General features: G+C 41.6%; 1 pseudogene; it reads left to right on the top strand.

Moving 5' to 3' along the window:
- Positions 1 to 15,453, top strand: part of LOC114050537 — a 30,774-nt pseudogene extending 15,321 nt beyond the window's left edge.
- Positions 15,454 to 16,991: the final 1,538 nt, after the last annotated feature.

Here is a 16,991-nt window from a genome sequence, read left to right as displayed (position 1 = left end):
ATAGTTTCCCTGGCCTAGTCTCTCCACATCTCAGCCAACCTTCAAGATGCCAAAGAAATTTCAAAAAGCTTCCAATGCTCCTCATTACCTCCCCAATGAAATAAAAGCCTGATCCAGCCTAGCTTTCCAGCCCTATTTCATCATATCCCCTTTTACCTACTCTACACTCTGACAAACTGGACTACTTTCCTAGAGATAGAAAAAGAGGCAAAAGATAGACCCTGCCCTCAAGGAGCTTACAATCTAACAGGGGAGACTATAAGCAAACAAATATATACAAAGCAAGCTATATGCAGGATAAATAGGAAATAATTGAGAGGGAAGACACTGGAATTAAGAGGGGTTTGGGGGAAGGCTTCCAGTAGAAGGTGGGATTTTGCGTGGTGAGAAGCCAGGGAGGTCAGAGGGCAGCTAGATGGTGCAGTGGATAGACTGCCAGGTCTGGAATCAGGAAGACTTGAATTCAAATCTGGCCTCAGATACTTATGAGCTGTGAGACCCTGGGCAAGTCATTTAAAGCAGTTTGACTCAGTTTCCTCATCTATAAAGTGAGCTGAAGTAGGAAATGGCAAACCACTCCAGCATCTTTGCCAAGAAAACCCCAAATGGAGTCACAAAGCATCAGACATGACTGGAACGACTAAACAGCAGGGGAGGGGAGGGTCGGGGAGGGGAGGGAAGGCCACGAGTAGACCACAGCTTCCATATGAAGAATTATTTTAATAGACCAAGTATGTCATAGGTTCTCATATTATTTAAGCAACCATATGTTCTAAATAAATAAAATTGTATGTGCATCTTCTTACATAATTTTATAATTGCATGTTATAGATCAACCAACAAGCTTTTGTTGAAGACCTACTATGTGCTGGGTAATGTGCTAGGCTCTTGGGATGCAAAGACAAATGTGAAATAATCCATGTCCTTGAGGAGCTTATATTCTAATAAGGGGAAGTGTCAGGTACCCAGAAAAGCATATGCAACATAGATACTAGATAATGGGGGCAGGGGAGAGGTGAGAAGGCTGGCAGAATCCAGAAAGGTTTTATGTAACAGGTGTCAAGGTGAAGGACTGGATGGAGCTCTGTCCTTAGAATTGGGAATAGCTGGGTTCTAGTTATGCCTCCAACTTTCACTAGTTGTGACCCTGGACAAGTCACTTAGCCTCTCAACATCCCGAGTCGACTCTCTTAAGATCCTTTAGTTTCACACAAGCAAGATAGAGTTTCCATACCAGGAGTCCCCCATGCGGATATAATCACAAATCTGGACAAAGACTGTTTTTTGTCCTTAGGATGCAACAGAGAGTATGGCTGATGCTCTGAAAATCTTTACTTTTGCATTTCTCAACTTTGGAGTGTTTAAGTATGCAATTATAATGAAACACTGCCACAGCTTTTGGTTATAATGTGCTTTTGTGCTGTTTTTAAAATATTTTTCACATAATGCATACGAAGGATTAGAACAGAGAGAACAAACAGAAGCCGAACAGAATATTAATGCAATTTAAAATAATTTACGTTATAGCAAACTTTTTTATTTCAAATAATATTAAATTTCTTACATAGATTCAGGATTCTTAATTTGACTACCAATTTGTAAAGACATTTCCAAGTTCAAAGATTGTTCTGAAATTAAAGTCTTATTTCAAATGCTCGACTTAGTACCAAGGAAATATCTAATATTCCTTTGTGTTCTTTTTATTTATCCCTAAGAATAAAAAGTCTCTGAGCAAAACAATGGTCAGATAGCAATAATAATCCAAAGCATATGCAAATAATTTCAACACTGAAAGCAGAAGAGACTGATAATTGCAGTTATTTGGAAAGAAAAACCTTATTGGACTTTCCAAGGAATTAGATTGGCAACAAGCAATACTTGCTGGCAATGACCTTCCCAAAATGATTAGTGATCCAGGTAGCAAGCTAAGAATCTCAGAGACCAGTCCTGGATGCTTTTATTAATGGGATGTTGCTGATCTAGGTGAATGACATTGTAAACTTTAATGTTTTTGATTTTATATTTAACCAGATCAGAATAATTCCAATGTGATGACAAATCAATAAGGGATGGAAGGAAACATGGGTGTTCTTTTTACATCATTAACACAGCATTGATTTCTTCCTTTTATTTTAAACAAAAAATCATAGACTATAACTGGAGACCAGTCTTTATTATTTCAAATGGCAGAATGGCAAAGAGAGATTCATACCTATAGGGGACTGTTCTCAGAAAAAGCTGTTCTAGTTAGTTTGCAGACAGAGTTGGTTTGTATTTTATGTGTACCCTTTTATCTTTATCTGGTCCTTGTAGTCCTTCCCTCCAGTAATGGGGATGGGAGCCCATTCCTGGTTTCTCATCCCGTGAGACTCTTCTCCTTGTTTTCCAGCAGGGGGTTCAACTAAGACGCTGGGGCCCCTTCCTCTAGATCTTTGGACATTGCATGGAGACTATCCAGTGGGGCCTGTGGGCCATGATTTGGTTATCTTTGCTCTGGCTAGATGATTAGCCCATATTTTTACATTCAGGATATGTTTTTTCGATGACATCCTATCTGGTCTTTTTCCTGAGTAGTTTGTCCTTTGTAATATGTTGTAACCTATTCCTGCCCGACCATGGACGGCCTCTCCATTGCTGTTGGAGTCACTTACCAACTTTAATTCTTCAGAGACTATGCTAATCTACAATTTGTAGCCATGTGGTGCCAGTGGCAGAATAATGGAGCCTAAAAGATGGAATTGTGTTTCAGGAAGAAGTTTGGGGTCATTCAAACACAGTGTAATTAATTTCCCAAAGGCAATCCAAACTGGTCTCCTCCTCTTAGTCAATTTTGGAACCAATCCCAACATATTGACTTTGATTTGGCAATATTTATGAGGTTATCGTCAAGTTGTTCATTCATTTCTATTCAACAGAGATTACTGAGTATTTCTTATGTGTAAATCAGTATGCCAGGGATTTGGGGCCAGAAAAAGATCAAGAATGAGTCCCTGCTTTCAAAGACTCTATGACCTATTAATGGGGATAAAGAGTAGCACACAACTTAACTAGAAGGCAAGACAGGGTGTGACAAAGATAAGAAAGCTACAAAGAAAGTTCTAAGGTAGTTGGGGAAAGAGAGAGATAACATCTTGTTGGGGGAATGGCAGAAGACATCATCAGTCAGTCAGTCAACAAGTGTTTATTAAGGGCTTACTACATGCTAAGCATTGGGGATACAAAGAAAGCCTCCCCCCCAAAAAAGGGAGGGGGCTTATGTTGTCACAGGAGAGCACTTTAAAAGAAAAAAGATACATACAAAAAAGGAAGGTCTTCGGGGACTGGGAAAAGCCTCCTCCAAAAGGTGAGGTTGGAGGTGAGTTGAAGGAAGCCAGGCAAGCCTAGGAGAGGTGAGGAGGGAAACAATTTCAGGCATGGGTAGCATCGTAACAAATACAGATGGTAGAATGAGAATGTATTGTAGGTGTTGGTACAAACATGAACACCTGTGTGGAGATGAGAAAGCATGGAGCCAAAGGAACACTGGGTAATCTTACCTGGCCAGGACAGAGAGTATGTGTGGGAGATGAGTGGGAGACTGGCTTGCCAGATGGGTTAGTACCATCTTGTGGAGGTCTGGCTCTACTCAGGAGGCATTGGGAGGCTGTATAATGTGGGGGATAGTATTGGCCTTGACAGCAGCAAAATCTGCACTCAGATCTGCACTATTCTGACAAATAATGGCCACATGACCTTGGGCACCTTGATGTTCTCAGCAACCCTCTGTTACAGAGAATGTGTAGAGTTACATTGGTAGAGAAAATGTTCTCGCTCTCTATGAATGAATTCATAGGTCGGAGGAAGAAAGCATCTCCACCTCCTTGGAGCCCAGGAATTGGAGTTCACCTGCATGAAGAGAAGTGGCCTGAGCACCAGGAGATTTGGTTCTCATCTTAGACCTTGCCATTATCCACTTGTTTTGCAACAAGTGGTCAAGTAACTTAACCTCCCTGTCCTTGTTTTTCCATTTCTACAGATGAGAATAACAATATGGCTTCCTCATATTTTTCCTAGTGCACTATATATTTCCTTTGACCTGATTACACTCTACTTTGCATTACATTTATCTGTGCACATGCAAATCCCTCCTCAACCATTCAATAAACATTAAGCACCTGGTTTGTGCCAGGAACTGTGCTAAGTGTTGGGGATACAAAAAGAGATAAAAGACAGACCCTGCCCTCAAGCAACTTACAATCTAATAAGGTAAATAAGTATGTACAAAACAAGCCATATACAGATAAACAGGAAATAATCAACAGAGGGAAAACACTAGAATTAGTGTTAGAAAGGCTTCCTGTAGAAGGTGGGATTTTCGTTGGGACTTGAAGCCAGGGAGATCAGTAGTCCTAGAAGACTATAGATCCTTTGAAGGTAGGGGCTACTTTGTTTTTCATCTTGTTGCCTCTAATGTATAGCATCCTGCCTTGTATAAATAGTAGATACTTATCAAATGTTTATTATTGGAGTGAATTGTAAAGATGAACTTGGTACATCTATCAAGTGTTTCAAACTTATTATGCAAAGATGCTATTTAAATAGCCATTGTTGGAATGGATTACAATTATATAGGCCAAAGGTTCAAAGGATTCAGTTGATGCATATATATTGAAATACCTCCAAGTATTTGAAAAGTAGTCTGCAAGGTGCTGAAAAAGCAGGTCAGAAAAATAAAAGCAAGAGGTTCAAAAAGTCAGTAAGGAAATGCCCTGGCTCATGAAGCTTCCTTCAACTTAACCTGTCTCAGAGAGTTCCCAACTGGGTCCCAGAGCAATCCCCATTGAGGCCATGTTAAATCAGACTCTCCAGCCTGGTCTGAGCCATAACTTTCCAGCTATTCACTGCCTCAGGCCCATATTATCGCACAAGTCTCTCCCCCTAGTTCATTCTCAACTCAGATTATTTTTAAATTTGCATATATTTATGTTTATTCCATTTATATTTATGCTGTATATATTTATATATGTTTGTCTCTTTTATTAAAATTAAGCTCTAGATGAGTTGGGATTGTTTCATTCTTCATACTGGAATCCCCAGTGCCTAGCTCACTGCTCAGCACACAGGAGGCACTTAATGAATGCTTTATTGCTTTATTGGACTGGATTTTTTGAGGCTACAGTTTGTTGGTGGGGTTACCCTAAAGAAATTTACCTGGTGAATGGCAGATATGAATGGTGTGAGAGAGGGGGAGGACACTTCTCCAGGCATTTCAAGAGGAACTTATCTTCACTTTCCTCTCTTGCTTCTTTCCCCGTCTCCCCTTCAACCCCAAGATGGTTTTAAGTGGATGCCACATGACCTGGGCCATCTCTTCATCCTGGTCCCAAGACCCAAGACAGGGATGCAGGGAGAGAACTGGGTTCTTTTGCCTTCACAGGGAGTCTTCAGCGCACACAGACTGGTTGATGGAGAGAAGAGGGAAGCATCTCTAGGGCTTTGGGAAGCTTTATCAGGGTCTGGCCTAAAAAGCCCAACATCACTACCATCTCAGGGCTGATTGGCATGCTGTGTTCTGAGCTCTTCATGAGTGGTTTTGTATATGATCAACTTTGATAGACTTAGCTCTTCTCAGCAATGCAATGATTTAAGACAATTCCAAGGGACTCATCATAGAAAATGCTATGCACATCTAGAGAAAGAACTATGGAGTCTGAATGCAGATCGAAGCATACTATTTCCTTTTGCTGTTTGTTTTTTCTTTCTCATGGTTTTTCCCTTTTGTTCTTCTTTCACAACATGACTAATGTAGAAATATGTTTAATATGATTGTACACATATAGCCCATATCAGATTACATGCCACCTTGGGGAGGGAGGTAGGGAGGGAGGGAGAAAAAAATTTGGAACTCAAAACCTTGTAAAAGTGAATGTTGAAAACTATCTTTGCATGTAATTGGAAAAAAAATAAAATGCTATTAACTGGGGGGAAAAAGAAAATGAGGACAAGAGAAGAAAGCAAGATAAAAGCCCTGGTATCCCTGGTGTTATTCTTTCTGACTCAGTTTTCTCGGGCTGCAGGAGGAGGATCAACTCTCCATTCTAGTGCAAAGATATATTTCTAGGTCACAAAAGGCCTCCTTCTGACACCCACAACTCCCCCACTCCTCCATCTGCCAGTCAGTTAGTGATCTGGGATACCAGGTCCTTCCCAAGGACATGAACGGAGAATGAAAACTTGAGGCACAGGAGGGAGCAATGCCAGTTCTAGGGTCAAAGACCCTAGGGATAGGGGTGTCACAGAGGTAGAGGACAAAGTTCTAGGCCTTTAAGGAGAAAGTTCCCCATTTCTGGCTGAATGAACTTCACTGATTGACATTCTTCTGCAATGACTAAAGCATACTTGTGCATGCCCAGATCCAAGATGGAGGCATCCATGTGGGAGATGCCAAGGGCCTGCTATGTTCCTCTCCCATCTTCTCATCCTCCCTGAGACCTGCCTCTCTCAAAACGACACAGCTCTCTTGGCCTCCCTTTTTCAGCACTAGCTGCACATTCACTCATTAGTTGTAGGTGGAGGGGAGAGGGGAACAGACAGAATATTCCTTGCTTCTCGGTGCTTTCCCTCCATCACTATCACTTGGTAACCTCTTCTCCTTTGAGGTTCACTGAATCCATATTTACCAGCCAATCAAAATTCTGTCAGCTATTGGCTGATGACATCCAGGACACTCCTTTTCTCAGTGAGTCCAGTGCCTCACACAGTCTTTCTGACCTCTTCAACTCCTGCCCTTAAATGAGGGGACGTGTGTGTGTGTGTCTCTGTGTGTGTGTGTGTGTGTGTGTGTGTGTGTATGTATGGCACGTGTGCACGTGCGCCAGAGTATGGGCCTGAAGAGGTGAAGAATAGCCAAGAAGTTATGGTTCAAACCAGGCTGGGGAGTTAGATTTAATGATGCCTTAGGGGGGAGTGATCTGAGATCCAATTGGGAGCTCTTTGAGTTGACCCAGGGCACTTCCTTCTAATTCCTTGAACCTCTTACTTTTATTTTTCTGACTTGTTTTTTCAGCACCTTACAAACTACTTTTCAAATACTTAGAAGTATTTCAATATATATGCATTAAATGGATCCTTTGAACCTTTGGCCTATACGTAATCTGTTCCAAAACTGGCTATTTAAATAACATCTTTTCATAAAAAGTTTAATAGACATAGTAGCCAGTTCATCTTTATAATATTCTTAATATTCAGTTTAATAATAAAATTCAGTAAGTATATATACACACACATATGTACATACATACACACATACAAAGCAGGATGCCATGCATTAGAGACAAGATGAAAAATTGTTCCATGCCTTTTTTTTTTTTCTTTTAACTCCAGGACTTAGCACAGTGCCTGGCCTGTAGTAGGTGCTTAATAAATGTTTGTTGACTAACTTGATTGTGTACAATTGTACTTTATTAGTGCCCACTTTACCCACAGATTTTGTGCATATTTGTGAGAGAGTACATCCCAGATTTTAGAAGGATGGTTTGTACCAACTATTCTTACTCTGCTTTCTAAGTAAATCCCTTTCCTAAGAGCTAGAGTAGTCAGCTGGTTGGTTTTTGATGGCTGGGGCTCCAGAGCAACAGCATTAAAACTACGGCCCCTGAGGTTTATCCCTCTGAGTAATAATGGTGGTCCTGTCCCTTCAGGGACCCAACCTGTCAGTGGGCTGTGAGTTGGGAGAACAAATTCAGAGGAAATTCTGCATTTGTCTCCTTGATGCTTAGCACAGTGCCTGGCACCTAATAAATGCTTTTTCATTCATTCATTCACTCATGAAATTGCAAATAAAATTCAGGAAACCACTCCTACTGTGAAGGAGAATATCATCTGGATGGAGAAATAGAAACAATACAAATGAAAATATACAAGTGTCCGAGTAATAAAAATATAGAACTAATTATAGCAATACATAAGCACCATCTTGTTTCTGAAACAAATGGAAATGATAAGTCTCTGGCCAGGCTAATTGCTCATGGAAGAAAACTGAGCTGGGCAAATTGAATGGTTCTAGAATAATTTAATGAGACTAAGCAATGGGTAATTTTTAAAGTAAAAGTTTGTTTTTTGTTATAAAGGTGGTGATCTAATAAAGGAGGGATATGTTTGTCAACGAAGGGGGTATAAAAACAAGTTATTGATGAAAACAAACCATTGTTGGAATACACACAAAAAAGCCACCCAGGTATGAAATAGCCAGTTCCATATCATGAAATAATATGCAGAAGCTTTGCAGTTATACTTGAGATTCTGATGAATCAGTGATCCCTCCAATGATGCAGATTCCTCCTCAACGATTACTTCCCATTCACGCCTACTTACCATTTTGCAAACTGCTTGCCTCTGTCTTCCCGTAAATACGCCACAAGGCCTCTTTCTCAAAATCTTTTGCCATCATGTGGACAGTAACACGGCACACAAGCAGTCTATCCCTTGCCCTCACTATGTGACCAGGACCATTTTTTTTTCATTCACTCATAGATTAATAAAATGTTAGCACAAGACAGGATCTTTGAGATGATTTAATCCAATCCCCTCATTTTATATTTGAGAGTATCTGTATTGAGACAAGCTAAGGGGGTTGTCCATGGTCAGAAGGTGGGTTAATAGTAACCATGACTCAACCATTCATCTAACAAGCATTTGTTATTTCAGATGCATCCTGGCATAATGGACTGAACCCTGGACTTAGAGTCAGGATGACCTGGGTTTAAATCCTGCCTCAGATAAGCTGTGTGATCCCAGACAAGCCACTAAACCTCTCTCTACTCAAAGCAAATCTGTAAGACTCAGTTACAGAGAAGACGCTCATCTCTTTCACTATCCAATATGCCACACATTCATTACTCTTTGGGGTTAACCTGCACCTTTCCCTCAAAGCTGTGCATATTCATGTAAAAGTGAAATACTAGTTTAAATACCCAGCAGAAGACAGAGAAGTTAACATGCCAAAGGTGAGAGACAACAACATACCATCCATGCTAAGAAACCTGAAGAAGACAGATTTAAAAACAGCCCATATCTCTTACCTGCAGCAGAAAGAGGGTACATGATTAAATCAAAGGCATCACTGAGATGAGGTGAGTGTATCTAAGCAACAGTTTCAAGCCTCCAAGGGGAAGTGTTATGAGAAAGAAAGACCTCAACCTAGCTATTAAACATATATTCAGCAGCAAAGCTAAAGCAGGCCCCGAGGAATGGTTTACAGCATCTAACAAAACAAAATAAAATGTGTTAAAAGTCACAAAAGGATATTATGCAGCTCAAATTCCTTGAAGAGCACTCTTCTCCCTCCCAGGTGTCTTCCCAGACAAATCTCAGGTCCCTGTCTCTGCTCAGGACACCCTTCGCACCCCTTTCCATCTCCAGGCTGCCCTGTTCCACGAAGCATTCTCCTCCAGGAGCTCAAGTAAGTGCAAATATGCCGCCCGAACCACCTTCCCTGGTATCTAAACATTTCTGTTTATAGCTATGGCCTTCTAAGTGGCAATTAGTAGGAGAGGGGTTTATTTATTTGCCATCCACTTCCAGTCATGTTGTCAAACCCACTGGGGCTTGCTCTCCTCCTGTGATGCTCTAAGACCCTCATCTGTGGCTTCCTCTGTAACGTCTTATAATGATCCCAGTACAGCAGGGGTTCCGTCACCTTGTCATCATTCATACACAGACTTAGAGCACTATTTTGATGACCTGTTCTCTGCCTCATGCTCACTGCAGAATTCTACAGGCTGTGGCAAAAATCAGAAAATATTTCAGTGCAGAGTCAATGACGAGCGAAAATTGTCCCCTCGGTGCATCCCTGCAGTGCGAAAGCTAAACGGGCCACTTTGCTGAATTACTCAGAACAAAATATTTATTGCATCACAAACATATTTCCTGATTGTCAGGAAATGTAATAGAGCCAAGGCACCAATTGTTTGTTTTCTGCCGCAAGTACAGACTAAACTGAATGATTATTCAATAAGTTGTATGGGACAGAGGGGAACATTTTCAAAATTGTGAGAAGGTGCGTAATCAGGAGACATTAATGTCAGTGGGAATTATGGGGATAAGACATTTTCACTTTGCTACTGTAAAATACAAAAATAAAAAACATTGTTCCAAATGTATGATATCAATAACAACCCTATAGATGGTTCCCTTCATTTTTTTAAAACAAACATAGAGAAGTTGATCAACATTTTGGGCTGACACGCTCTCACCCCAGAAGAGGTCTTGTTATTCCAGCCAAGACTAACTAAAAAGGAAACAACAATAACAAAAACAAAGAAAAAAGAAGGATCTAAAAGTTCAGAAAAACAGTTTCATCATGGTTGTTAAATCTGGAGATGACATATAACTGGATGGGATAATTGGTACATAGGATCACAAAAATATGAACAACCTTGTGGTATTTCCACATGGCCAAAAGGAGTAGAGGAAAGTCTTTAGCATGTCAGTTGACTGGATTTCTTGAGAAGTATTTATGGGAAGACACGAAGAAGCATTGCATCAGGTAGTAAGACATGAATGGGCTATGATTTCCATTGTTAGAGGGCGTAGCCATGTCAGTAAGATCACAGATTTATCTAGGTATTTATGTAAATGTAAAATCTTAGATTTGGGTTCAGAAAATTGATGGCACTAATACAAAATGAGGGAAATATGGCCAGACATCAGTTCATGTGAAAAAAAAAAAGACTGAAGGGCTTTAATGGACTGCAAGCTCAATACTAGTCAACAGTGTGGCCTGGCAGCCAAAAAGAAGCTAATGGGATCTTGGAGGTACATTTGAGAAGCATAGTGGCTAGGACTAGGGAAGTGATAGTCAGGACTAGGAAAGTGACAGTCATGCTGAATTCTACTGTGGCCAGACTAAATCAGTGATATTATGCCAGTCCTTCATGGTATTTTAAAGGAAAGAAATAGATGAACCACATAACATCTTGAGGAGTCAGACCAGGGCAGTGAGAGGCTTAGAAACCATGACATACATGGATCCATTGGAGGAACCAGATGCGATAGCCTCAAGAAGAGAAGACTTAGAGGTAACATGATTGCTGTCCCCAAGTATCTGAAAAACCATTACAGGACAGGGTTTAGACAGGTTCCAAGGGCAGAATTAGGAATAAAGGTACAAGTTTCATGGAGGCAGACTTTAACTCAAGATAAGAGAACATTTAGAGCTGTCCAGCAGAAGGGGCTGCTTTGGAAGACAGTGAGTTTTCTCTTACTGAAGGTCTTCAAGTGGAGGCTGGACTGCCATTTGTTAGGGAAGTCATGGAGGGAATTACTATTCAGGTACAGTTTGGAGTAAATGAACTCTGAGTTTTCACGATTATAAGAATTCTAGTGCTGAGATTCAATGACTTTGTGATTCTCAAACTGAGGGTCACCAACAGGGTCTTGGATATAATACACAATGAAGTAAACAGTGGAGGAGACATACTATGAATTTATCTAATAACTGACAATCCTTCATTTTTCTTTGAACTAGATAGCTTTGACCACTGAACTAAAAATCACCATTTCCTAACTTTCTTTTCCCCGATCACCCCAAGCAATGGAATTTGAAGCTGATTCCATCTGTTCTTTATAATGGAAGTCACTGTTTCTTCCACTTCAATTCCCAAGGAGTTATAAAGAGATGGTGGTAGCCATCACACAGCAGAGGACGAGGTAATAAAACTGTGATCTACCTAAAAATAACAACTTATAGTCCTGAATATGGACAGCAGAGGGACATGAATTGATTTGGCTTTACCTTCCCAATTCTGGGACTGGCTGCAGCTCTTGGCTTATGAAAGAAGATCATAAAGCCAGCCTTTGCTCCTTCTGTGGTCTCATCCATTTACCCCTTACTTAACAGTGAACTTCCTCCACCCACCCTAAGCCCTTTCTGGCTTTCTGCTTGTTTCTCTCCATCGTGCAATGGGTTTTTTTGTTTGTGTGTTTCCATGACCACAGTGAGAGTTCAGAATAGACGGGGATTTTCTGATGAAAGGTGTTTTGGAAGTCCCCTCTTCTGACCTGAAGTGGGGCCTGTGGACAGAAATACTACTAGATCGAGAGCTAGGAGGGACTCTGAGGATGTCCAATCCAACCCTCTCATTTATAGATGAGAACACCAAGGCCCAGAGAAGTTGTGATTTGCTCAAGGCCATACAGGAAGAACCAGAATTTGAACCCAGATCCTCTGATGCCAAATTCATGGCTTTTTCAAGAGATCTCGAGAAAGGCCCCCAGCATGTTCGTTGGATTTCTTGAAGATTTAATAAGGGACCAAAATGGTGAGTCTCAAATTTGCTCCAATACTTTCATTTCTCCCATAACCTGTGTCTACACTACAAAACCCAATTTGCTCCCAGATAAATGAAACTGACCATTTCCTGACCTAGAAAACCCCTATTACCATAAATCAGGCATCTTTTGTCCATCATAATAGTGAAAGAGAACACAATAACGAATATTGGGTAAAACTGTTGGTGAGATACTGACTTTGAAATGAATTTAAAACTATTCAGGAGAAAATCAAGCAAGCAATTTTTAAACGCCTACTACGTGCCATACACGTCTCTAAACACTGTAGATTCAAAGACAAAATGGTTCCAACCCTGAAGGAACTTACATTCTAAGGGGCAGAGACAATATGTACCTATATAGATATATAAATTATACACCTATAGGTTATACCAAACGCATATAACTCAGGTACAAGTTCACCTTGGAGGGGAAAGTACTACTGGCAGAGGGATCAAGGAAGGCCTCACGAAAAATGAAGCACTTGAGTTGAATCGTCAAGCAAACCAGAGATTCTAAGAGGAAGGAGGGCATGCCAGACATGGGGGACAGCCCATGCAAGGGCACGGAGGTGGGTGATGGAGGGTCATGTGTGAGTTACGAGTGGGCCTGTACGGCTGGACCATAGAGAGAATGGAGGGGAGTAATGTGAAAGAAGGCCAGAAAGCTAGGATAGGGCAAAGTGATGGAGATGCCATATAATGAGAAGCCATCTTGGCCTTCCCTGAGCACAGGATTATAAAATATAGTGTTGAAGAGGACTTTGGCAGTCATCTGGTCCAACTGTGGTATGGAAAATGCACGGGTGGGAATTGGTTTTGCTTGACAACCCACGTTTGTAACAGGATTCTGCTTTTCTTGTTTTCTCAATGTGAGCAGGGAGTGGGAGGGAGAAAAGGTGGATTTTCATTTGGAAAATTAAAAAAAAAAACCAGGGCATCAGACTTGAATTCAGGAGTTGTTTTGACCACTTCCCATCTCCATTTATTGAGATTCTACCCAATTGTCTCTATAAATGGCACCTTCTCTTTCACCCTCGTCAAAATTAATAACTTGTATCTATGGAGCACTTTCAGGTTTGAAAAGGGATTTATACATACTGTACCATTTCAGTCAACAACACTGTGAAGTAGGTACTAAGGGTTTTATTATCCCCAACTTCAGATGAAGAAACTGAGACTCATGGAGGTAGTGCTGGAGATGTCGCTCAAACCCAGTCTTCGTTGTTACTGTCAGGTCGTTTCAGTCACCTCCAACTCTCTGTGACCTCATTCAGGAGTTTTTTGGGCAAGGATGCTGAATGGTTTGCACGTTCTTCTCCAGCTCATTTTACAGATGAGGAAACTGAAGCAAATAGAGTTAAATAACTTGTCCAGGGTCGCATAATTAGTAAGTGTCTGATGCCAGATTTGAACACATGTCCTCCTAACTCCAGAGCTGGCACTTCATCCACTGCACCACCTAAATGCCCCTATTGCCCAGGTCTAGCCCAACTGAAAATTCACTGCACTATCATGTTCCTTCTCCAATAATCAAGATAATTTTCCTCTTTGTTTTTTTCTTTCTTTCCTTTCTTTCTTTTTTCTCTTTCTTTCCCTTTCTCCCCTAAGCACACTATTCAAATTTCTTTCCATTTTTTCTCTCGTCTCTCTTCCTCACTTCTTTTCACCTCCTCTCTTTCCTTCTCTTCTTTTATTCTCCCGCCCTGACCTCCTCTTTCTCTCTCCTCTTTTTCCCCTTCCCCACCCCCTTCTCTTTCCCTCTTTCCCTCCCCTTTCTTTGTATTCACTGTATGCATTCATAATATTCTATTCTGTATTATAGTTATTTACACAAAGGTCTTATCATATCTCTTAAATTAAAAAATTCCTTGAAGGCACAAACCATGTCTTTTTTTCATCTTTATATTTCCCCCAGTGCCTAGGATATATTGTATGAAATATTAGGTGTCTGATAAAATGTTTGTTGTTGAATGGATGGATGGATAAATGGAATCTCCTTATTTCATTAAAAGTCTCCTGTGACTTTTCGCTGACCTACAGATAAGAGAGAAGATTCTCTTCTGTTTGTTGAGGAGTTCTATCAGCCTGTCCCGGAGTCAAATGGGTGCAATGACTGGAGCGCTAGATTTACTCAGGAAGGAGACCTGGGTTTGGATGCCCGTTTTGTAACTCGGCAACATCGTGCTCTTTGTCTGAATCTTTTGCTTTTTCACTCCTTTCCAGCTTCACCAATTGGATGACTACTTTAAGGTTTCCAGACTTATTAATAACTCATATTAATATACTATAACTTAACACTAATAATTCATACTACTAACTCATATTGGGAAGCCGCATCAGAGGCACTGTTAATATGCGCCAATCTCCTTTTATTTTAAGGGTGACAAAATACTTTTCTCACTGCAATCCCATACAAGAGATATTATTACACCCATTTTCCAGATGAGAAAACTGCCCAGAGTCGTACAGTTGAGAAATGTTGGAGCAGAGATTTACACACAGAACTCTCCTGTTTCTAGATTTAGGTTGTTTCCATTTTACCCCTCTCTCTCACATATTTTCTACCTCTTCTTTTCCTCACCAGATCTACTTCTTTATTTAAAGGATTCTTTGATTTTACTCCCTACACAAAGCCTTTTGGGATTCTTTGGGAATGAGGGGATATTCATTTCTTTCTATTTCCTACTCTTCACCTTTCTCCACATTTTGCTTCTCATTCTCAACCATAAAATATTTACTAGGACCTACATGTGACAAAGTTCCAGGCTCGAATTTCCAAGTGCGGACAGGGCAACTCTTCTTGAACAATGGTCTCCCAAGCAGAGGGGAGGGGGGCATTCAGCCCAGAGGGTGAGAAAGATCATGCATCAGGGCATGTGAAACGAACAGGAGAAATGAGGAGAAGCATGCCTGGCCAGCATGCTTGCTGCTGACATTGCCTCACCTGCTCTCCTCCCTGCCAGCACCTAGGGCAGGTTATGTTGGACAGTTAGTTAAGGGGGCCCTTCCCCTGGCAGGCAGGTAGGCAGGTGAGCAGGTGGCCAGCCTCAGCCCCTTCACCCTGCCTACACCCAGTGTGGACTGTGCTGTGGAGACAGCAGCAGGGTGTTCCTCTCCTAGAGGCAGGCAGGTGGCCAAGTAGTCTTTCCCCACCCCCTTCTCTCCTCACCTCTCCTGCATTACCAGTTCCTATCTCTTAGGTCAGCTGACCTGGGCTCCACATCATGCCTGCACTCCCCAGAGGGCCCAGGCTATAAGGAAGACAGGCCGACTGCTCCTCTGAAAGCAGGGACTCTATTAGGGTCTCTCCCTGGGGTGTGAGGAAGCGTACTGCATGTATGCTCCACAATGGGTGGGGAGAGGACACACCACGTGGATGATGGATCACAGGTTGGGTGTGAGGAAGAGAGCTTTCCATGGGCTCAGGAGGCCAGGCTGACCCAGGACAGAGGAGATGCTTCCCAAGAACATAAACTCCATGCCGTCCACCTGGCCTCCTCTCTCCTACCCCCAGGTAAGGAAGGAGAATCACGTTAGACCCAAGAACTATAGTCAAGAAGGCCCCAAAGTAGAATGTGAGGCTGAGCTGAGGGTCTGTGGAGCCCAGAAGGCCAAAGAGCTGCTAAATCAGGGGCCCAAAGGGTCCCCTGGCACAAAATGAGAACCCTTGTGTCCTGGACCCCTTCAGCTGTCCAGTGAAGCCCCAGAAGGTTCTAAATGCATAAAATGAAATACACAGGATCACACATACCCATTATATTGAAATAATTATCCATCTTTCTGCCTATCTATCTATTTTAAAAGTTCATAGACCTCAAGTTAAGACCCCCTGGACTAGATGAATATTGAATCCACTGAAGATAACAGTGAGAGAAAAGAGAGAAAGAATGTGGATTGGGTGTTACCTGCAGCATCCTTGCCACCATCAGCACCAACCAACCGTGACCAGCAAGCTGGAGAAGCCCAAGAGTATCAGAATGGCATTTCTCTCCACAGCAGTGACCCTGCTTCCAGTCCCCTCCTCACAGCCACCATCCAGGGGAGCAAGCCTCAAGAAGTGACCTAGTACCTCACTCTTCATTTGCTCCCACCTTCTCAGCATAGCTACTGAAGACCCAGAAAAAAAGGTCTTGCCAGCAAAGTCTTTGGCACAGTCAGATGGCTCAATGTCAGAAAAAAGATCATATTTTATCAACGGAAATGCTACTATAGAGGATGCCTTGTCTCAACACCCTGAGGACTACTGGACCTTTCCAACAGCCCTACAGTCAAACCATCCTATATATATCATCTTCATTAGAATGGGAGTTCCTGGTGAGCAGGGACCTTTTTTGTCTATATTCCCAGCACTTAGCATAGTACTTGCCCATAGTAGATGTTTAATGAATGCTTTTTTCCTTTCTTTCTTCCTTCCTTCCTTTCTCTCCTCCCTTTTTCCTTTCTTCCTTTCCTTCCATCCTTCTTTCCTTTCCTTCCTTCCTTTTTCCTCCCTCCCTCCCTCCCTTCCTTCCTTCCTTCCTTCTTAAATAATTTGTTTTATAATCATGGTAGAATAAATTTTCAATTAGGCACATGAAAATTTGTCGGCAAAATGTTTTTCTTTCCTGTTCAGTGCCTACATTTTCAAAATAACTTTTGTAGTACTAAGTTTTGGAGTACTGTTTATAACACAGTAGCTTC

This window comes from Vombatus ursinus, unplaced genomic scaffold (assembly GCF_900497805.2).
Source record: "Vombatus ursinus unplaced genomic scaffold, bare-nosed wombat genome assembly UNPS02014799.1, whole genome shotgun sequence".
Taxonomy (NCBI): domain Eukaryota; kingdom Metazoa; phylum Chordata; class Mammalia; order Diprotodontia; family Vombatidae; genus Vombatus; species Vombatus ursinus.
This window is presented reverse-complemented; position numbering and strand designations above follow the sequence as displayed.